A 23,825-nucleotide genomic window follows, 5' to 3' on the forward strand; every position below is an offset into this window, starting at 1 on the left:
CTCATGACTTTAGCCAAAATGCTCCTGATGATCCCTCATTGCTTTGAAATGCTCCTCTGCACTCCCCAACCCATCAGGTGTGCACACAGCACTGCTGCTGTGCCACACAAGCACATTATAGACAAGATGAGCATAGAGCAAGGATTTGACAAAAGGGAAAGGGGGACAGAGCTGTACCGGGGCTCCCCTTGCACCACAGTGCTCTGGATGGATTCAGTTGGCTCTAGACCTGCCAGTGTCTGAGCCTGGCTCCGTGACATTCCTCATGTACAAATTCACCTGATGGAGCTGGATGCCTCATTTAAGGCTACTTTGGGATGTATCCTCCAAAATGAGAAAGCCCCTTCGAACTCTCATCACAAACCACTGCAAAGGGGAGAAGGGTTTTAATAGGGAGAGACAGCAGAAGCTGACAATGCTAAGAAATAGGTGAAGGGTCCTACACATCAGATTTAGGAAAAGATGGTCAAGGGAGTATTTAGACTTTATTTTTACCTCTATACAGCTAAAAACACAACTAAAATGCCACCAGGGCATACGCAGCACCGTGTACAAAGAGTTTTAACCCCATCTGAAGGAAGCTAAGGGACTTGGTGTAGCCACATCTAGATCCCTGATGCCCAGCATCCAAAAAGGAGTCCAGATCCATAGACTGGGGGGAGGCACTGAGTCTCCTCACAAGACTGCTCCACCTTGCAGATGTAAATTACATCCCCCAGACTGACTAAAGAAGTGTGCACTTCCCACAGAGGAAGGCAGCTCAGCAGAGAAGGAGGTTTGGACTCCCAAGGGGATGTAGAGTGAGAATCCATCTTGCACTCACCTTCTGACTTGATGGGTATTGGGTTCTTCCCCACACAGTGAAACTTTTTAATAGGAGCCATCAAAACTATTCCCCAGGATCCTGTGTTTTCTCTCAGCAAATCCACACCTGGGAATGGTTTAGGTGAGCTGTGAGAAGACAGGTACTAAATTGTTCAGAAAAACAAAAACAAAGCTTTTACTGGTCATAGTGATTTCTTATGAGGGTGGGAGGAAAAGAAATAGGAGGTAAATTTTAGCAAAGTGAGAGAGAGGAGAGTAGGAATTTCTGGGTTTACAAGCTGAACTCAACTTCCTGAATTCTGCCAAACAACCTAACTTTTACTTAGGCCAAACAAATAATGAGTACAGTTAATCAGCTATATTTGCAGTCTGGGAATAGTTTGTGCATGTGTTGTGGTGAGAGGGAGAGTGTCATGCAGAGACTTGCAGACTTACCTGTGCTTGGTGTACACATTTCCCTTTATCCCTCCTGTCTGACATAAGATTAGTTACACAGAATGGAAGCATCTCATTTTTTGGTGATGTGGAACTTCGCAGCACCGCATCCCATCCTCTGCTGGGGGGTGCATATGTGCTCAAACACATCAGCTGCTCTTGGCATTCTGGCTGATCCCAGGACGTAGATGCAGCTGGCAGGAGCCTAGCAAAAGAGGAGGAAGAACGGATGGGAAATAAGTGACACGTATCTGGGGGGGCAACACATCTTGTTGCAGCCCTGACCTGAGGGCAGTCAGTGAGAAGGGGACTGATTCAGAGGGCTTTCTTCTGATGCCCTCAGGCAGCACTCCATTCTGTCCCCTCTCCTGAAATCCAGCCCATGGTGTCCTTTACAGGGAAGCATGTGCTGCTCTCTGGAAGCCCCTTTTCCCAGGTGGACTGGAGGCACTCCCTCAGCCCAGCGTTGTCTCCAGCCCACTGGCCATCAAAGTTTGCTAAGCTTCCCACTGCTTGCTGTATGTCTGATGTCTTCCTCTGCCAGGCTAGTGTCTGGCCTTTTCTCCCTGTTTAAATACAGGCAAGATGTTTTTCTGGTAGTTGTTTTGTAACAGATTCTTAAGATATTTCCTGTTTGGTTGGGTTTTTTTAAATTTTTTCCTTTTTACCACAATTGGGTTTTAATGCCTGTGTATTCAAAGCAAGAACCTGCCCAACTCAGAGGCCAAAGGGCACCTTGTTTTGCCAGGTGCCAGAAACAGAAACTGGACTCTACCCACTGCCTGGTGGGTGGCAATATTCTTCACAGTTTCTACAGCACTTCCAATTTCCAATTTTGTATAATTCCATCCAAGTCTGCTGCATAACACAGATACTGTTGCAAATCACTCTGACGCTGGTTTAACATCTTTAGTCTTTGGTGCTAGAGTGATCCAGAGAGCAGAGGGTCGTGCTGGCAAATTTAACTGAGGCTTGGCACAGAAAACACAAAGACCTTAATTCAAGATTTTCAAATGACCCTCGGGACTTCACAGAGTAAAAAGAGATGTATAGGAACATCTGTAATTCTTTCTCTTGCACCCTCTCATTTGGAGGCCTCCAGAAAATCTGTGCCCAGAACAACAAATAAGGCCAAATCCATACTGCAGTTGACTTATAACAAACCAAAACCAGCAGCATAAATTTCTAACCAAGACTCATACAAAAAATCCAATTCTACCCAAAAAAATTGATAGATAGAATTCCTTGAGCCTTTCTACTGTCACAGGAACGGGCTGTGCTCTGGGGCTTTTGTCCTCAGTGGAATATGGGGCCACTCCTTCTCAGATGCTGGGGAGGACAGGCTTTACAATGTGCACAAATTAGAGGAGAAACTGGAGGATGCACCCTCTGCACTCCATGTGTCAGGCAGCATTGAATCCTATATTCATGAGGGACCACTGTTTCACAATCATCCGTCAGCTCTAGGGCCTTGGAATACCACAAGCCAGCAACCACCCAACACGTGTTAGACAGCTCAGAGCTGCCTGTGTCTCCCTGCACTCCTTCAGCCCCAGGAAGCTGCTGCTGCTGCACTTTCCACATGGACAAGCAAGCAGAGTTTGCAGTCTGCAGTGTTGCTGCAATCCTGAAAGCAGCTTGAAACTCTGGTGGAAGTGGTTTGATGTAAGTGTCTGCAGCACACAAGAATGCTTTGGACTCTTGACAAGTGACAAAGCTTCCGTTTCAGCATGAGAAAAAGATGAGGGTGCATCACAGGGCTGGAAAGAGATATTTCAGACACTCTTATGCCATCCCTGCCTATTTTTATCTGCCTTACAGGTGCTTAACTGCTGATGTAGTTCTTTTAAGCTCTGTGTTGCTCAGGTCTGCATTTTTTGACTTGTGCTATGTGTTTGGCTCCAAGGTGACCCCTTTCTCATGGCAAATCCATCAATAAGAAAAGTTTGAAGATATCTGTAGGATGAGGACATGAAACTGAACTCAGCCCATTTCAGCAAAGTACTTCCAAGCAAACACTTTAAGTGGGGCCATAAATCACAGTATAGTAAACTTCTTCTAGACTGATCCCTGTCCAATGTAACACTGCAATGCCATTTTGATATGCACATTGATACATGGCATTAAGAGCTTCAAAGACTAAAAAAAAAAAGTTGGGGCACTTAAACCAGTGATCAGTTCTGAGCCCAAATAACTAAAATAAAAATTCAAATCTCTGTTTTGTTGCTCTCTTAATAGTATAATTGTGGCCAGATGTATGGTGCCTATTTTTTCAAAGTCAACTGAATTTTAGAGGGAAAAAAACCTCATTTCACAATTTGCTGATGCAGTACCTCAGGCTGATGCCAGACAAGATTTGGCTGACATGCAAATTTTCCAGTTCATGCATCTTATGGTAAATTATCATATTTATGCTTCTATGCTTAGTTCAATACTAGAAACTTTCCTCCTGGGTCACTAGAAAACTTTATAGTGTGTCTGAGCAGTGATTATCTGATGCACAGTGCTTCCTGCCATTCAAAGTGTACAGATACAGCTTGGTACCATGGTGCTGGACACAAAGCTGTGTCCCACCCATGCCCTCCACCTGGGAACCTCAGAGGTCCCAGCAGGGGCAGATAGTAGGAACCTGGCTCTGGAGGGGTGAATGAGCTACAGAAGGGGTAAAAGCATTCCCTGACATTACACAGCTGCAAAAACGTGCACCTGAGCAGGCCCAGCCAGCGAGGCGATGGAAGCGCGACTAGCCTTGAGCTGCAGCGGAGCTCTAATCCCAGCTGCCCCTGTGGCAGGTGACAACTGAGGCAGCGACTGGGGTATTTTGTGTGCCTGTCAGTCATGTGCCATCGCCACAAGAGCAGATGGGGCAGGCACGGCACGCAGGGACCTGCCTGCGCGACAAGTAAATACACAGAGCTCATTCAGGGCTCTTGCCGTGAATACGCTCACTGGTTCACCCTCAACCCAGTCCCGCGTGTGGGCAGTCGGCAAAGTTGGCCTCAGGCCCAGCCTTGAGGCTGCTCTTAAAATTCAGCGTGGCTGCAGCACGGTGTCAGCTTTGGCACCGCGGGCCGCGCTCGGACACGTCGCAGCGGGCACTGCCCCGAGCTGCGCGGCCTCCTCACGGGCCTGCGACTGCAGGCCACAAGGAACGAGGCTCCTCCCGACAAAGCAAGCTGCACGGAAGCAAAGTGTTCGCTTACCCCAAACTGTGAATCACTTCTGAAAAGGCAGACCCCTTCCTGGTGTGTTTATACATATAGGGAATCTGCATAAACATGCCACATGTCTAAGCACATGGGCGCAGCCATATGCACCCATGAATACACACACGCTTCCTTCCGTGTGTGTGCGTGTGCGTATGGATCCCTCTGCCAGCACCAGATTTCTGGCAGGAGCTCCTTCTGCCCTTGCCCCACAAACAGCAGGCACTAATTCTCCCATCTGCAGGCTTCACCCTTCTCCTTGCCTTGCTTTCTTGCCTGCCAGCAGACGTGCCCTCTCTTTACCTAGTCAGTCTTGCAGTCTCCCCACCACTTCCTAAGCTGGTGCTTTTTATCAAGCAAATTCTCTGCTGAAGCACGGTGTCATCAGGGGAAGAGCTGCAGGGGCCAAATGCTGCAGAGATTAAGGCAGCACGATGTGCCGAAGCCTGCCCACACCCCACCTCTGACTGGCACTCCAGAGGCACAGCTGGGCACACCTGAAAACCCCAGAACCAGAGCAATGACATGCCATTTATCTCTGCCTTGGCTTGTGGTGAATGGTATTGCATACTGAGGATAAAAACACAATAGCAAGAGATCACAAACAGAATTTCAAATATGCTGATTTCTGTTTTTCTTTTGTTTTCTAAATTTGTCTATAGGTTATTGTAATTCTGTGTAGCACAGTGATGCTTTGGCTCAAAGCCAAAGGCTGGAGAATTTTGAGGCAGCTGACTGAAAGGTTAGAAATTGGGTTAATACATTTTTAAAAACAGCTTTAATATTAGGTGGTCATCTGCTTTCCCTATTAGATCAGTCTTTTTAATCTTTAGCTATGCTATTTAGCTGCATGCTGTTCATGAGATTTCACAGTTATTTGAAAACCAGACTTTGTCCCAGCACTTCTATCATACGTGTTTCGAGAGACAGCTTCAAATCTGGCCTCATCCACTGAGAAGATTAAACCTTCATAGAAAACTGCAATTATACTTTCTTTTCCTGACTCTTTACAGGAGTTTTTTAAGCCCATACAAGTGTTAAATTCAGTCTGAAGTGAAGCTGGTGAAGATATTTGTTGTGAATGATTGTTCACTTTTTACCACTTTCAAATAAGAATGACAAACTTGACAGGTACTGTAATATTTGTTTTGACAGCACTGCTGAATTCAAAAAGCTTGAAGGACCATCTTCCAACCAACTTTGTATAATTTTATCAGACATGATTACCATGCCTCTTTCTAGCACCATCTCCTTAAAATAAAATCAGAAGCAAAGGAGGGTAAAAAGAAAACAGAGTGTGTAGATGAGGAAAAATTTTTTTTTCTTCCAACAAAACCAGTTCCAAAGCTAGCCAGAGTGTGTCTCTCATATGTTTTATTCCCTCCCCAAATCCTTCCTAGGTTGTGTCATTTTAAAAACCTGCAAGCTGGAACATCAAAGAGAGTCCATGCACAAGAGGAAAGCAAGCATGGAGGCACTGTAAAGAATTAATACACAAAGACCTGTGGGATTAGTGCCTGGAGATTTAGGTCTGTTCACAGCCACAGTGGAGACTGTGCAGGCAGGGCATGAGAAAAGATCTGCCTTGAATATCAGAGTTTCCTGGTCAAGGGTTTTTTCAGCTCCACTTTGCAGGATGGGAAGGTAAAGTCAGCACAAGCAGATCTACACTGAAACAACAGCTGACTTATCAACTCAAGATCCCTTCCTGCCAGTCAGGATTGTCACAAAGGCAGGTTTGGTTTTGTTGAGGCAGTTTGTTTTGATTTTGGAAGGATATGCTTTGTCCTTGAGATTTTTTCTTGTTGGACAACCAACATTTGGGGCAATGCCATAGATTCCATCAATGCGGGAGCCTGCTGCGCCTTTTCTTTCTAGACTGAGCCCCCAGCCTGTGAGACCAGCATGGTGTCTCTTGATCCCTCCAAATGAAATTAGGAAAATGGGCTGGCTGACTTGCATCTGCCCTACACTGCACGAAACAACATTGCAGAGAGGGCGCATTTGCTAGGAGAAGTAATAAATGTAATTTCCTCCATGAATTAGCTGTGCCACACTGGCTCCAAAGGGGTCAAAGGGAAAACAAGAAAAGAGCCACTGTCTGTTAAAGTACCAGCCCCTGACTTATCAAAGGAAATGGGATATCAGGTCATACTTCAAAACCTAATGAGAGCAGTTCAGGGGATTTGATCAGACCCATTTCCTTTGCCTAATTTTTACGGGGCACTGGATACCTTAGAGTGAGCACAGAGCCCTCTGTGCCTTTGAGGAGAAGGTGACTAAGGATAGACCAGAGGGATGGAGGGGAGGGCAAAGCAGGGCACTGGGTTGTAACCAACTGGCTCTGCTGGTGCCTAAAGTGACCTTGTGTAGAAGCAGGAAGAATTTCAGGTCGGCAGAATGTAATTACTCTGGTTGGAAAGTTGCCAAGATTCTAGCATTAACATCCCCATGCCTCTAAAAAATGCCACAGGGCCAGAACTATAGATTTCTCCATGGCTAAAAAACAGCACTGGAGAGGTAGAGGAGCCTGTAAGCTTTGTGAGCAGCTTGAATTATTATATAGTGGGGGTTGCAAGAGCAATTAGGTTTTCCAAATCTCTCTTTTAGCTTAAAAAAACATGACTAAACAAAAGTTAAATGCTGGATATTCCCTTCCACTCTCCATCCCCCAAGCCCCTCATCTCCCTCCCTTTCTTCTTACCAAGAAAAGCAAGAAGAAATTCCCATAGAACTGCAGCAAATACAACCTGGCAAAATAGTACACGGATTGTTTATCTTCCCCTCTTCCACCAGTGTCACTGCTTTTTGCAAATCAATTTCACTCAGGACAAAGTCTATAGCAGACAGAACAACACTCAATTCTAGCACTATCCTAACACCAGATAAAGACTGAGAGCTACAGTGCCCCCAACAAGACAAAGGTGAGGGTTTTTTACTAAGCGTCTCCTTCTGCTTTGTGACGGTTCAGAGGAAGCCAAACTGAGTGCCCTAAGCTTGGCCAAAGTTTAACAGGACTTTCTGTTATTGCACAAAAGGCAATAACACTGTTGCAGGGTATTGAGTCCTGCTTGAATTCATTGGCCAGTAGAAACATTTTGTACAACCTGGTGTGGAGGTTTCCTATAGAGGTCTTCAAAATCCAGGGGCCCACATCTGGTGCCAGAGGAGAGGAAGTGACATGCTAGCACAACAGCTGTATTGGATTATATTCATAATTCTCAGAAATGTACCAAAACACTTTCCAGCATGCAAACACTTGTGCTTCAGGATTAGTCTTGAAAAGGCAGAATTGAATTCTTCCCTTTCCTGGCACTCTCCCCTTGACCCACAGGGGATCAATCAGCTTGTGAGCTACAGATGAATATTTGCACACAATAAAGATTCTTTTCAGATACAGTATTTGGCAGGAGCTCATTAGAGGACAAAATGGCACTGATTTAGACAAGGAGAGGCATTAACTTTTCTCCTTGCAAAAGGCAAAGGATATCAGTCACAGAGAAAACAGACGTGAAGTTCTGAGACTGGGGGCCCAATAGAAAAGCCTGAGTGACTTTGAGAGCCCTATGGCATTGCCACACACTGCATGTGCAGCCATGCCACGTGACAAAGTTGTGGCTATGCACTGTGATTTCACTTTTAGGTCAGAGCTGTGTCTCTTTATGTGACAGTTGTACAGAAGAGCTTGAAAAAGCAAGATGGAATAGTCACTGTGACAACTCTCACATCTTTCTTTTCAGATGTTGTTTTAAAGCCCAGGCTCTGAAAGAAGACAGTGATGAAATACTTGTATTGTCAAAGTTAGCTTCTGTCCTTCTCCGCTATAGAAGAATTACTGAAAAATGCTGGAGGCCCAAAACAGAAGCAGCAGAACTTCATTTTGTGAGTGTCAAAATTTCTTGGTCTCATGCTCTCTAGCTGGCGGGATTGTTTGAAAGCCCTGGGGGCTTCTTCCTCAGGAGCTTGCCTGACCTGCAACATCTAAACAAACACAGAGAAACACATCCTTTTATTGCTTTCCTACAATTTTTGCTCCTTTAATTGTGCCTATTTTATGAAGGCTTACAAGAAAGGTGAATAGTCTAACTCTCCATGAGGGCTGTCTTTTTCCCAGGGGAAAAATCTGTAAGTTTCCACAGTATTGTTGCTCTTGTTTGTACCTAAGGGTCTAATAAAAGTTAACCGCTCCTGCACAGATTTTTGGTGGAAGTGCATTTGCTACTTTTTATAACAAGGAAAAACAGAAGCAGACTGCCAAAGAAACTCACATGACTGACTCCAAGTGAATCACTCAGTGCTATTTGTTGTGTATGCATAAAGTTTTTCAGTTCCAGCATGCCCAGTCCTCAGAGAAGGATCTCCCCCTTACTCTATTTTGACTCACTACGATTGTATTTCTTCTGTAGCATCAGCCCAAATTGAAGCCCAAACTGTTCTTCATGCCAGAGACAATAGTTCTACTGGACAGATTAAAAAAGGAAGTCATGAGATGTCTTAGATTATGCAAGGTGATGCCCTGATGTAATACAGAAAACACCCCAAGAAGAGGCTTAATGAAAAGAAAAAAAAAAAAAAAAGAAGAGGAAAAAAAAAAAGCTGGAAAAACTGACCACAAGCTTGTATTTTAGGCAGGGGAAAGGAGCTCAGCTGGTGTCATTCCAGTACAGACTAACTTTGTTTCACAATTTAAAATGTGTTGTGATTGAAATAAAGCTGTCCATACAAGCACTGCCTGCCTCAGAGATACTCTGTAATTCTAAGCCCTACTGAGATTTTGTGCTCATAATTGTTTGATAATCCTCAAGCAATGTATCTGCACTCTGAACCACTGCAGGTACTGCTTTTATAAATAACAATTTTACTGCTTTTATAAATAACAATTTTCAGAGACTTATGTATCAAGGTGCAATACTGAATAGGGCAGCCTTCAAAGTATTCCTCAGTTCCTGAGGAACAAAGACATGAATCAAGAGCAGCAAGAAATCACCAAGGACTTCCTAGGTGCTCACTGTAAGGTCACTGGATTGCAATATGATAGTCCCAGTGGAACATTAGGAAAGAGTATTTTCTTTTTTAGAATGACAACAGTGTAATTTTCTGGCCTCCCCATGCATGATTGGAGGTCTCGCATTTCTGGATGATCTGGATTAGTGTAACTTTAATCTGTTGCAGGATTCATTCCATCACCAGCTCTGGCAGCAATCCAGGCAGAGGACAGAAAACCTCCAACAGACTTTCTTTTGGAGCCTTCTTTTCCCTATCCACTTTACAGACACAGTGACAGAGCTTTTTCTGACTCAGAAATAAGCCTGTCTTTTACTCCTGTTGGCTTTGAGAACCTGAGATAGCCACACAGCCATCTGCCACAGGTATCATTCTTCTCACTTTATCATACCACTATGTGACTCAAAAACCACAAAGTAGGCAAGTAGCAGAACCAGGAGGACCTACTAATTTTTTTACACCTTCAAAAAACAACAGCATTAAGCAGATGGTAACCTTTAATGAACTATTTTATTTGGTTCTGGTTTGCATCAGTTTTAAGAAAAAGGTGTTAACTTCATGAAGAGCCCATCATTATATACTATAAGAGGGGAAGAGAAAAAAAATCAATACTCAGTTAAAAATAGACTCCCAAGAAAAATAGTCTTTCTTTTGGTCAACCCACGAAAGTGAGACCAGAAAATGGAGCCCTGATGAACAAAACCTAGAATTGTGGCACTTCTCATGTGTGGTGGCAGATTAAGCCATGATAGTTATGAAACAATCCCATCTCTTCCTGCAGCCATCCACAACATCTCCCTCAAGCAGGGAGCTGGACCCTCACTGTAGGATCAGCTGCAATCAGGTGAAGTGCCATAGCAGCTCCTGTACCACCATCATGTATCAAAGTCAAGTTCACAATGTCATTTTTCTTTTGCTATCTGCTGCTAATTATCAAGAGGTAAGATACTCCTGGCCACTAGATCCTCTTGCCTACTCAGCAGAGCTGTTTAGGCTGGTTCAAGAACAGAAGTTGTTCTCTAAGAGTGTGAGCAATGATTTTTTCTCTTCTACTCAGATGTTCCCCAGGTAACACCACTGCAAATCAACCATTTTGGGAAATGACAGAACAGCTGAGGATCCTAATCAGTTCAGACATCTCAGCTTAATCTATTGCCTATACACTACCTGCATCACCCCTACTCTGCAGCTCTTAGCACTTCTCTGGAGCTTTGGAGCACGGACAGACTTATGAAATGTCCTGCCTTAGGATGGCCTGACCAAGACTCAGGATGTATAGCAGAGTGGGATGCTTTGTGGAAGACCCAAAAACTTACACCACTCTGTGGCTGCAAATCTTCCTAGTTCTTATTAAAGATTAGCCTTTACAAGTATCCAGTCCTTTCTCAGAATCATCCACCACAAAAACACAATCAGCTTCACTCTAGAGTTGGGGCTGCTGTGAACAAGCCCCTTTAAAGATGAATTAAAAGTGTGCTATCTGTAAATAATGCAACCTGCACTTGTGAAGCCAGACATCTTCACTAGGAAGAAAGGCTCTCAAGTCAAAGGCAATAAAATATCTCAGTAGGACTGTTGCAGAGCTTAAATTCCCTCTTTGAAGTACACACAGTACTGTTGTTATGTGTGCTAATGAATAGCTCAGCATTCTCAGACTAGTTAGTTAAGCACTACAAGGAATTAGAAATGCCTTGTGCCAGCCACTCTTCTATAGAGCCACTGGCAGTATTTTTGTAGTAATTTTTCTCTGAAGCCTTAGAAGTGGCATTTGGTGAAGATTCCCAGAGAAGGAGGGAAGGAAGAAAGTGAAAGCAGGTGTACTGGATAAATAGTAAAAACTCTGCAATTTATTTCCAAAAAAGTCCCAAGATGCAATTTCAGCAGCAGCAAACACAGGTGTTCAGCAGCACTCTGAACAAGCACAAGCAAATTAGGATGAGACAGGGACATGCAGAGATGTGAGTTTCCTATTCCCCCTTACTCCTTTTGGTTATGTTCATCTGAAAAAAACTACTAAGGCCAGAGAAAGCAGTTAGGTATCTGTAATCAATAACAAATCAAGTGCTTTTGAAGAGGAAGCTTTGCACCTCTCTGCTGTGTGAAAAAAATAGTGTGTGGGACATCTTTCACAGGAGATGCACAGTATTATTATGTGGACCAAAGCCAGGAGTCAAAGCCAGGATAGCAGCAGAGAGAAAATAACTGTGATAAGCTATTAACAGCAGTTCAGTGGCTTCTCAGCTTAGCCTCACTTTTGTCAGCAGGAAAAGTCCTGGATACTACTTCAATGAACATAACTGCCCTAAGCAATATAGCCTCATTCATTTGAGCATCTGTTTCACCTGCTAAAGAGAGATGGTTTTGGTCGTGTATAGGCTTGAAGTGACAGCAGCCTTGAGAACACTTTCAAGGAAACTTATGGAGAGGGAGGCTTTTAAAAAATATTAAAGTCCCTCTGCTTTATTTCTGTATTCCAGATGCACTTCTATTTGTCCCCTAAATAAATCCTCACTCTCTCCATTCCTTGACTTAAAATATTGGTGCAGAACTTCCAGTACCTCTGTGGATCATTGTAACTAGTGTGACAGCCTCAATCTACACATGGTGCCTGGGAATTCGGTGGCAGAAACAGTCCTGCTCAACCTCCCTTGGAAGGAAGCAGGCTCAGCAGCATTACCCTCTGCCAGCAGTCAAGGAACTCTGCTCTACCAGCTAACAAATGCAGCTGTCTTTTGCAAAGATTGACAAATCTGGGATAGGGGAAGATGGACACAGCACAGACCCCATCTGTCCTGCTGGAAAACCCCCCTTCCCCACATGCAGATACCTGTAACCCAGCTCAAGAGGTTCCCTTTAAGCACAAGGGACACCTCCCCAGCCTCTGCTGCCTGCCCATTACCAGCAGCCTGTGCTGTCACTGTGTCCCAAGTGGCCTGTGCAGACCCAAGTCCTGCCCCAGAGAGCCTCTGTTTCCCATGGCAGAGAACACCTAACCCTGTAACAGAACTGCACCTTAAAGCCTGCCCACGGTAGCAGCCAGCCTGCTCCAGGCAGCTCCCTGGGTAAAGATGCATTAACACACAGTGCTCCTTGGGAGAAACAGAAAACCCAAAACCAGCTCCCCTCCACCCCCCACACACTTGTTTTTACTTACACTCTGATCAGTTCCAAGAAGTCTGTTTTTCACCCAGCATGCTGCTGTCAGGATACACACAGTCTCGCAGTTGACTCCCATTTGTCATGATTATTGTTTCCACCAAGAGAGATCCTGCCTTAGGAATACACATTATCTTTACATATCCAAACTCTCAGCAGCCTGACACACAGTAAATTAAACAGCTCACTATTACCAAGAGATGAAAGTCCTTTCCCCTTTTCTCACCTCTTCTCTCCCTACACATACCTTGTCAGATCTTATTGCCCACTGGTGTCATCCACAAGCCAGAAGAATCAAATGCCAGCTCAGATGCATGTGAAGTCTATCCCTCAGGCTTTTCTTTCTCCCTGCAGGTCTTCTGGGCAAGACCCAACTTAATCAGGGGTCACCTGTTCAACAGAATGGCTAAAAGCTCCATCTTTCTTCACAAACATCACTCTCTAATGCAGGACATGGTTCAGCCATTCTCTTTCCAGAAAATAAATAGAACATGTTAATAAGTATCCTGCAGGCATCTACAAGGCTGGCCTGTAGCGTTGCCGTGGTGCTAAATTAGGACAGTCATAGACAGTCTCTAAGAAATACAAGGAACTTGGGGTTTCTTCCACTCACAGTGACTACTGTGACTAGTTTTCACTAACAATTGCAGAAGTCAAATTAAAGATGGCTGTTGTATGAATTAGCATTTGAACTCTCATGTGTCTAATAAGTTCCAGCATCAGAAGCAGCTTTTCCTCTGGCCACAGCCTCCCCTCTTTTTCTTTCATATAGATTCTCTAGTATCTCTAATTTTGAGCATACACCATGGGTGTTGTCTTCAGAGTCATTCCCCATCATATATTTTCAGGAATCTTATAGTAAGTCAGTAACTATAAATGTATGTGCCAAATAAAATAGCATTCGGCAAATAAATTCAGAAATCACAGAGAAAAAAACACAGACACTTAAAAAAAAAAAGGATACAACAAATGTGCACAAGCTCAGATGCCCAGGCATTGTTTCCTTAGAAACCAGGCAAGGGACAGCAAAATCCTGTAACCAACAGCAATGTCTGTAGCAAGGCCTCAAGACTTAATAGTAAATCCTTGTCCTTTAGAGTATGAGCTCAAAAAAAACCAACATTCTCCCTCTCCTGGAGAGGGAGGATACAGCTGCAACACATGGACAGGAGTAGATAGTGATTGTGTTGTAAGGTTCAGATGCTAAAATTCATAGTGACAAGTGATACAGCTGAGAATGTGATAAATACCACCCTTGCAAAGAACTGGCAGGAGGCTGCTGCATTATCAGCACCCAGAGTAAACAGAAAGGTTAATCAGGGAAAAATCTGCATTTACTATTCTATGGAATCAAGCCTGAATCTCAAAAATCTCCATCTAGAACTTAAACCAAGAAAGGGATTTCACAAAGCAAAGGTGTTTGATGGAAATGGGAAAAAATGGTGTTTGATGTCTGCCATGTCTTCCAGTCCACCTGGAGAACAGCCCAGCATTTGCACCCATGTGTGTAAGGCTGGTTTTTTTGAGAAAAGTTCTTCAATCCAAATCCTTTGCCAAAAGTCACAGTAAATTGCACCAAAATGATTTTTGAGTGAGTGTTATATGGCTCATTTCAGATAGGGACAGTTAGAGTCCAAGCACCCTGTAGATTTCAAACAGTGAAAATCTGTACAGACCTTGTGCAGCACAGGAAACTGGTGTTTTAAAGCATATAACTCCTGTAACACTGCTCTAGAGGGTTCCAGAGAAGACTTCTTCCTGCAAGGACTCCGAAGTAGCTTAGATGTAGACTTGTATGAGGCTGTGTCAATGTGCAAAGCTGCAGAATTTGTTTGAAGAACTCCAAAACACAGGGAAGTGGGAAGTATTTTTTTTCAGACTAGGTATTAGACAGTGCAAAGGTGATGCTGGTCCACGGGAGATGGGGATCTTCTTGCCTTGTGGTACAAGTGGGGGAAATTGTCTCAAAAAACAGAAAAATGAAAGTATTTCTGACCAGATTGGTCAGTTAAAGGTCTTGATCACAAGAGGGCTGAGCATTCATTCCTAGCAATCCTGGTGCCGTCTCTGACTCTGGCTAAAATCTTAATCTGTGTGGTGGAGTGTGTGTGTACCTCCAGAAATCTTAACAGTAGCTGGAAGAAATTGGTTCCTCCCTTACTATTTCTTTAACTCAAGAGAAGGTGCCTGGTTGTCTGACAGTGCAATCTTTGAGCCAGTGGAAATGGAAAAAAACCATGAAACCTGTTCACAAGCTGATTATTATGCAGATCAGCAATCATTATCCTTTCTCTCATTACCTCAAATGCTTTCTGCCATCTGTTGGTAACAAACCTGCATCTGGCAGATTACCAGAGGAGCCCTAATCAATGGGTAATTGGGGTAGAGGATTGTGTGGACAATCCTGGCAATGAAAGCACAGAAAAACTTAGAGTGGGAGAAGAAAGTTTGCCCATTACAAAGGTGAGATCCTACATCCAGCATTTCTCTACCATTCTGACATAATTCCTTCTAGGTTGGAAGCGTGTGGAGGGGTGAGACAGAGATTTGTCACAGGCAATGGGATGAATTATACCAGCCTGTGTAACAATACCTCAAGCAAAAGGTTAATTCCTGACAGATTATGCCAGCAAGTGCTGCCAGGAGAGGCACAAGCAGAGCAAGCACAAACATGCATGAGTTTGCATTTCCACTGTTGCCTTTTAGAACCATCTGTTAATGAGACACAGAGGATGCTATGGACTCATTCAAGTAATGGCTCCTTATCCAGTCTCTTAGAGCCTTCTGACAGGAAATGCTCAAATATGTCCACTGCAGGTTTTCCTTCTCCAGCCATGCATTCAGGGCTCTGCTCCATTCCCCATAGTCCCAAGTCTTGACTACAGCAGTTCAGGTCTAATATTGACATTATTCCTCTGGCTTCCAAAGGAAACAAAGCTTCTAAAATCACATTTCTGGTGCTGAGCTCCCAACAGAGACATACTCACAGATTTTAACTGAAATTTCAGAATGAGGCAGAGTTACCAGATTCTTACAATTTTTTGAGGGAAATGACATCTGAGTGGAACAGAGAAACCTAGAAAGAATCACCAGCAAGGGAAAGAAAAAGGGAATTTACTGCCCTGCATTCCCATTGTCAGCTGGCTGGTCTGTCAGCAAGTGCTTTGAGCTGCTCTGCACATGAGCACCTGTCAAGCAGCTACCTCTGCTGATGTCCTTCTCTACCATGAGCACCTAGGAAGGAAGATGAAACTTCAAGTGGCAATTTAAAGATTTCTGTAAGAATCAGATTTTATTGATTCACCTTTCAAAGAATAGATCAAAACAAAATCAGTACAGTACTGTTTGAAAGTTCCACCCTTCTGCCACTCTGTAGATCCAGAGGAAATTACCAATCAGAAAAAGGTTCAGGGCATTTGACTCTCTCTCCCTCTCTAACCACATTGTAATGGTGCTTGGGATGTCAAGATAGCCGAGTTTAATAATGACACAATAAATCAACAAGGCTGAGTAATCTCCCAAAACTAGATCTAAGGGTGTGAAAAAGGTGGTACATTTTTTTCCCCTCAGTGCCTTGCAGGCCAGTGCTGTGCTATGCTTGTTTGCACTGGCCCTGGCAGCTGGGAAGGTACATACATAACATCCCCTGCCCAGACACCACCCTAGAAGGGTTGCATTCATTGGTGCATGGAAGAAATCAGGAATTCTTGTAGTAAGAAAGTGGCCCAAAGAAAAGAAGGAAGTAGAAATCCCTATAAATATCCAAGTGCTGCCAGTGCCCACGCATGCTGGGCTGGGATCCAAGCTCACTGTTTTGGGGTGATAAGAATCCATATTAGGCACCTGAACATGGGAGAGGAACACCAACACCCAAATTAAGATGTTAGTAAGACTCAACACCCTTGAGTGATCTAATATCCAGGCTGGGGTGACTAAAATGTGATAATGTGAATTTTTACTATTCAGAGGGACTAAAAGGAGACATAGGAATGCAAGTGAAAGTTGGTTTTAGAAGCATGTTCCCAAGAGATACAGATCTTATTTCCTTCCTGCTATTAAAGGAAGGGGGCCTTTGATATGTACTGGACTACATAAGGGCAGAGAGCAACACCCCCATTTATTCAAATCCAACAACTTTGCTCTTTGTTTTTTTTTTTTTTTTTTTTTTTAATTCAGTGTTTCAGGGACATTACTGCAATCTCCATCTAACAGCTGCAGCCTGCAACATGCTGCATTTACGTCCCCACTCAGAAGGCATCTGAACACAATAACTTCTCATAGGCTACCAACTTGGACTGCTACCAAAACCCAAGGGTTTTGTACAGCTTGTAACCCAAATTAGCTAACTTAAAACTTTCAGAGAGGGAAGAAAAATAAAGCTGTTTGAGAGAGATCTGTCACACTGCTTTTTTGGGGGGTTGTTTTTGTTTTTAAAGAGATATTGTGTGGCCCATCTTGAAAGGGGGAGAACAATTCAGTCACTTCTCTGCAAGATCAGATACCTGTTTGTCAGTGGAAGGAATAGTTTCTCCAGCCATCTTGAACCTCCCATACTCACTGATAGCATAAGTCAGAAAGATGGAAGCACAGTGAAAAGACAAATCCTCTTCACATGTCCTTTGTGGCACTGAAAAAGCAGTAAAAAATACCAGAAAAGTCCAGACTCAGTTCTTCAATATGACTATGCTGTTGTGGGCAATCTCTGTAGGCTTAAATCACAACCCTTGCTAAAACTGCAATCCCATTGCTTTGCTACTGGGACACTTCAGCACAGCTACACTGGACATGCCAGCGGTGGCATTAGTTCACACATGACACTGAATTGTCCTGCTGGCACCTCAGGAGTGACTCAGCTGTGCAAGCATCTAAGAGCAATTTAAAGATCCTGAGTATTTCCATATATACACAGTGCTGTTTAGGAAATAAAATCACCTAAAAGCCAGGTATGACAGCAGCCTCTAGGAGACCTGTTTATATACCAGTGGCCCTCTTGAATCCAAAGTATGCTCTGTCCTACTCTCTAACTCCTCATTTCACTGATAAAGGAGGTTTCTAGATCATCCTCTGTGTCTCCTGCAAATTATAAAATCTGAAACTCTTTTCCCTTCACAAACCTGTGATGCCCTATGACTCAGAGAAAAGTAGTACATTCTTCAGGAAAGAGAGACTTGCCAGAAGCAAGAATTTTCACAGTCTGTACTAATTCTGCTGTATTAAATAAAGATTGCAATACATTCATCACACTACCCTGGCACAGCTTTGGTCTGTATCTCATGTTCCATCCTTTTGAAATCTGAAACCCAGTGGGCCTCTTGTTATCTTCTTCATATGATTCTCTTCCTTTCTTCCTTAGTTTTCAAGCTTAGTGGCAGGGAGCTTCACCACTCCCCATGTATTAACCTTTCCTCTATTTATGTCAGAATCAAACAGTTCTTTGCTAAATCAGTGAGCAAAGGAGGTGAAAGATTTAAGTGAGAGACAAAGGTGGCTGCTAAGATGGTGCCTGTCCCAGTGATAGAAGAATCAATAAAAATTATTTTTTAGGCATCACTCTTGACTCAGGGTCTCAAATGAAGGTAGTCAGCCCCACAAGTGTCCTAATTTCTGAAGAACAGGATAAGAAGAGAGAACTTTGAACTTCTGCCCTAGGCCCTAACTACAGATTTTTGTTGACCTGCAGCAAGCATTTAACCTTGCTCTGACCTAAACAATGCAGATGTGCTGAAGGACTCGCAGCAATATCTGTGTTGTGTGCAGAAATTCTTCCTCTTTCCTCTTTTTAACATGAATTTCTCAAATTATTGATTTAATTCAGAGCATAACCCAGGGCAGGATAAGATGCCTGGCAGGCAAATCATCCACACCTTTACCTTTGGTTCAGCTGCCACAGCATCAAGCAAGCAATGCACAGCTGCTAAAACACCATACTGAACCACTCAATTTCATAAGTTACCACTTTCCAGGTAACCTCTCCATAAGGCTACAAGGGCTGTTCAAGATTTTTCTGAAAACTCCTTTCTGTTTCGGTAACCATACTGCAAAGAACAACAGCCTTCAGGGAGAAAACTCTGATTCTACACCAGCAAAGAAACTACTGCCAGAGTCCAGTCTTGCTGCCTTCTGAACACTGCTACACATTGCTCTACTTCACTGTCTCCTAGGACTGGCTGTAGGTACCAATACTAGGTGCATCCAGGATAACAAGACATTTCCCAATAAACAGCCAGCAACAAGTTTTAAAAGATGCTACTTATAAACAGAAAAGTCCACATTAATTGATTTGCACCCACTCAAGTTCATAGAAGACATTTCTGTTCACCCTCTACTAGATGTTTCCTGCACTAAAATACTTTTTGCTTTGGAAATCCTGCCACTGCAAATCTTTGAAGCATATATTGAGGATTACCATAAGCAACCTATCAGAAGAACATAGAAAGATGACATGGTGCTAGTTGTTCCAATCTCGTTAACTGGGCAAGAAGGTAAGTGTTTGAAACAGACTGCAGAACAGAAGGAAATGTGTTTCTCCCAAAAAGGCTGCCCAGCAGAATGTACCAGTGACACAAATGCAGGTGTCACTGAGACAGCCACGCTGTGACACACAAGCAAGTATTCAACAAAGAATTGAGGCATCTAGGAGCGTAAGCCTCGAGTCTCTCTTTCCTCCTCACCCAACCACTGTTCAATTCTCTCAAACAACAAGAGCTCATCTAAATCTACAGTCCTGTTATCAAGGATGACAAAATATTGTTCAGCTTCATATGGAATTTTTTATTTAGATCAATGATACTGTTATCTTGATAGCTACTGTGAGAAAAATTGGACAACAGATATTTTGCAACAAATGTGGTAATTAGTCAAAGACCAACTTTTTACTACCCATGCTCTTAGCAGAGAATAAGTGTCTCGTTCACATAGTAAAAAACATGCAGCAGCCATCAAACACAGCCAGGGCAGCTGCTAATAATTGTCATGCAGAGTCTGTAGAAAAGAGTCCTAAAAAATAATCCATCAGCCTTTGTGCTCCTCTTTGCCTGTGACATTCCTCAAAACCACACTGTGTACCTCACTTCTAATAAACATGTGAAAATAAAAGAGAATCTGTAGATAGGAACAACTTTCTTATGAACCCAGTTTCACAGTAATAATTTGTTTACTAGAAAATCTATTCAGCATGTACACACAAAGAGAAGAAAAAAGACTGTTGAATAACTGACTAATTGGAAAACACAGATGTCTGCTTAAGCTGAGTCCAGCAGCCTCCAAGTTCAGGCTGTGTTCTGAAGATCATGCCCCATGCCAAATGACCAGCACATGGATTTAAATTGCATGAAGTAGGGAATATCTGGTTTTGGATACCAAACCTGTTGTTCAATCCTTTTCTTCTTAGCCACCACCTGCAATGAACCATTCAGGATGGATCATGAAATGAGGAGTAGGCTACAGTTCAAATCCTCTGGAACACTTACACTGTAATAAAACTCTACCGAAAACTAGTATTCTCAGTTCAGATGAAGCAAACAAACCATGTTAAACAAAAGGCTGTATCTAATCCTCTTCTGAAGACAACACAGCCCACAGCCAACACAGCAGGAATATATGAACTCCTGCAAAGTAAGGAAATGCCAGAATTACTACCCATCACATGTCAGATACAGCCTGCTCCTTTATAAAGCAAGGGTATTTCTGTGGTGCTAGGAGGCATATGATGGAAAGCTCTGTGCAGTGAGATAGCATGATACCACACAGATACATCAGTTGTCCTTATTCCCACACCTACCAAGCTCTGCAGCTCAAGTGTTGAATTAAAACAGCTCTTCCATCGCCACAGGGGCCTAGAAGCACTGCAGCAAGTCTGAACCCAATACAGACAAGCTGCAGTTGGAAACTCCTCTTCTGAGCTGCCCCTTCATGGCAAAGAAAGTATAGGATTAGTTATAGATGTACTCATAACCTTAGCGTGCTCCTGTAGCTTCCCTGTTTCTAAGCAACCAGTCCTACTCAAACAAGCTGCCTCCGATACCTCTGGCCATGACAGAGAGGAAATGCCTGAGCCCCTTTTTCTCTCCCTCCCAACAAGTTTCAACCAGCAGATCTAACAAGTTTGTCTAATCCTTTTCCCCCTCCTTTCACCTGAAAGCAGCTGCAGGCCAGGTTGCTTTGAAATTCATACCCTAAATACATAGCCTGATGCCTTTCCATCTGGGAGTGAAAAACACCAACAGTGAGCTGAGGGGGAAGTATCACAAGTCTCCAAAATCATAGTATTACCATAAAATGCAAATCCCAAAGGGTTCAGAAGGTGTAAAGTCAGGACTGGGCATAATCAGAGATAGCAGAGAATTTAGGAGCTGAATCCATGCATAATTCATAATGAATTTAAGGAATGCTTGTAATGTCCCTCTTTCAAGCCCTAAGCTCTTCAACTTTTAACAAAGTCTTTATTTCAAAGGAATTTTTTTCTCACCTCACTGTGAGAAACACAGATCCATCAATATCACAGTTTCACTGGAGAAGCTTCCCTGAAATCAGATACATGAAGTTTGGCCAAATTATTTCACAGAAACCACCATTCCCTTTCCCTTCTAGTGCATCACTTCCTTCATGTACAAGACCAACAGAAGACCCTGGACAGCCCCTCATCTTTGTAGATGCCATAAGATTCTCCCACAAACACTACACATACCACAGTGAATCACATGTTACTCCATCTATTCTGGAGAAAAATACTTAATCCATCTCAACAGTAACAACTTAAAATTCAAAACCACCATGTCTTGTACATTTAAAACCTCAAACTTCACCTCAGCACACTTACTGTAAGTAAGAAATCTAGTTTTAGTCTGTCTTCCCACAGCTCAGTACAGAGCTGTTGGATGAAGCGAGGCAAGGAACAGGCTTTCCATGAAATCCCACTAGAAACTTTGCACTTGCAAACATAGACAATCTATATGTTGGCATATAGACAGGGCAGGGGTGAACGGGAACTACCCATTCCAATAAATACATGCTAGTACATGACTGCAGTCTGAGTCAATCTACATCTTATTTTGCTGGAGTACAAGATGTACCTACTCCCACTTGCTGTTTTATGGAGATTATGATGCCACAACTCAAAAGGAAAAAGCAAACACACTAGCTTATCTGTTTATGCAAGCCAGTGTCCAATGTCACATTGCAAACCCAGCTTTACTGGTGCTTTTCACAAGACAAACTAAATGTGAACTCAGGCAACTAAGGAGCTGGCTTACACTTTGCTGTCATGAGAGCATGAAGAGGAAGCAAGCAAAGATGACCAGACCCAAGGCGACCAGATTTTGCAACTCCAAGCCCAGGGATCTCTCTGCAGTTTACTAAATCAGCCAGGTCTATAGAGCACTTACACTAGAACACAGTTAAACAAGAGGCCGCACCTCAAATGCCATGGTCAGTCTCAGGCCTCTCACTACAAGACAGATACTGAGGTGCTGGAGCACCAAAAGGTGTCCAAAGAGCAACTAGGGTCTGGAGCACAACTCTTAGGAGTGGCTGAGGGAACTGGGGTTGTTTAGACTGGAAAAATGGAGGCTCAGGGGGAGCCTGAAACTACCTGAAAGATAATTGTAACAAGGGCCCAGTTGGCCTCTTCTCCCAGGCAACAAGCAACAGGATGAGAGGAAATGGCCTTTAAGTTGTGCCAGGGGAGAATAGGATTGGATATTACAAAATATTTCTTCACTGAAAGAGTGGTCAGGCACTGGAACAGGCTGTGCAGGGAAGCACTGGAATCACCATCACAGAAGGCATTTAAAAGGCATATGGATGTGGCACTTGGAGATGTGGTTTAGTGGTGGATTTGGTTATGCTGGGTTTGCAGTTGGACTCAGTGATCTCAAAGGTCTTTTCCAACCTAAATGATTCTACAATTCTATGATACTCATTTATTAACAGAGTAAATCCAGCTTTTGATGTTCAAAACATGAAAATCAGTAATCTGTGAGCTGAAATTGCGACGTAGTTAAAGACAATTTTGAAGTATCTTTACCTTTAACCCTTACACCAAATCCAAGGTACCTTACACCAAAGGCTGTGTCTCCAAGCACCCAGCACACTCCTCCAAAGGCACTGGGATCCTGCTTCAGTTCCTCACTTTTGTGCCATTCTTCCTTCTGCTACAGAACGCTTTCAGCTGCCTGCAGCAAACCTCAGCATTAAATGGACAGCAATGACATCTAGTGGCTGGTTAAGAGTTTGCCTTTCTAATTCCCAGCCTGGGCATTCATTTTCAGAAAGGAGACAGAACCCACTGCTTTCAGCATTTCACTTAGCTGCTGCCAGCTAGAGGAAGTGCACCCGAAATTCTCTACAAACTCTTTCAAAACACACAGCACTGTCTCCCGCAATTCAGAGCATTTCCCCCATCCCTTGCTCAAAGCCTAGGAGAGGTCATGTAGTAGGCAGAAGTTTGCTCTAGGTCTTACCTGCAAAACTGAATTTCTTCAGTGCAAATGTAGCTAGATAATTGTTCTGGGTACACAGGGCTGGGGCTTCCACTCACCCTTTTGGTTATGCTGTTCTTCAGCTGCATTTGGCTAAATGGTAGGAGTGATTCACACAGCAAGGACAAGACCCAAGGCCACAATTTTTAACAGCTGGTACAGTTCATTCATAGCTTAAAATACATACAAAGGACTGCAAGTTCCAAAATGTGACTGTGCTGAAGTTACAAGGAGAAAAGATAAAAATGCTATTCTGAATGCAAAGAGGAAGAGATCTTGCAGATTAGATTTATGAGAGAACAGTAAGCAGTTCACTTCCCTCCACCACCACAAACCCACTCCACTCCACCCCAAGAAAAAAAAAAACCCTCTTACCTTTTTCACTGAATGATGTTGCAAAATTGCCAAGAAGCACCGGTAAGTGGTTGCTGAAACTTTTTGAAGCATGTGACAATGTAAAGAAGATACCTTTATGTACTACTGGCACTAGTCATTTAATCACTATACTGCGGTCTTTGCCAGCAGTAACATTCCCTATATCCTTGACAACAAATCACTTAAATGATTTTTCAGTTATCAATGGGGAGGAAGAATGAGATTTATGTATCTGGTGCATGTGCCTACAGTCCTCAGAGAATATTGCATACCAGTCATTAAAAAATACCTAGTTCTAGTTTTGTTAACTGACTGGAATCAGAGGTGCCTTTCCCCACCACCCAAC

The 23,825-nt window shown here is 43.3% G+C and overlaps 1 long non-coding RNA gene across 1 annotated transcript in view; it reads right to left on the bottom strand.

The window, feature by feature from the left end:
* The window catches only part of LOC135303207 (uncharacterized), a 29,277-nt gene extending 12,763 nt beyond the window's left edge, over nucleotides 1-16,514 (bottom strand). The window contains exons 1-5 of the long non-coding RNA XR_010364689.1: nucleotides 12,874-16,514; nucleotides 12,625-12,742; nucleotides 1,261-1,465; nucleotides 824-931; nucleotides 178-366 (exon numbers count right to left, since the gene is read on the bottom strand). This is a non-coding gene — a long non-coding RNA (uncharacterized LOC135303207). The remainder of the gene's footprint in view (nucleotides 1-177; nucleotides 367-823; nucleotides 932-1,260; nucleotides 1,466-12,624; nucleotides 12,743-12,873) is intronic.
* Between the last annotated feature and the right edge of the window lie 7,311 nt (nucleotides 16,515-23,825).

The sequence above is a fragment of the Passer domesticus genome, chromosome 6, assembly GCF_036417665.1.
Source record: "Passer domesticus isolate bPasDom1 chromosome 6, bPasDom1.hap1, whole genome shotgun sequence".
Lineage (NCBI taxonomy): Eukaryota > Metazoa > Chordata > Aves > Passeriformes > Passeridae > Passer > Passer domesticus.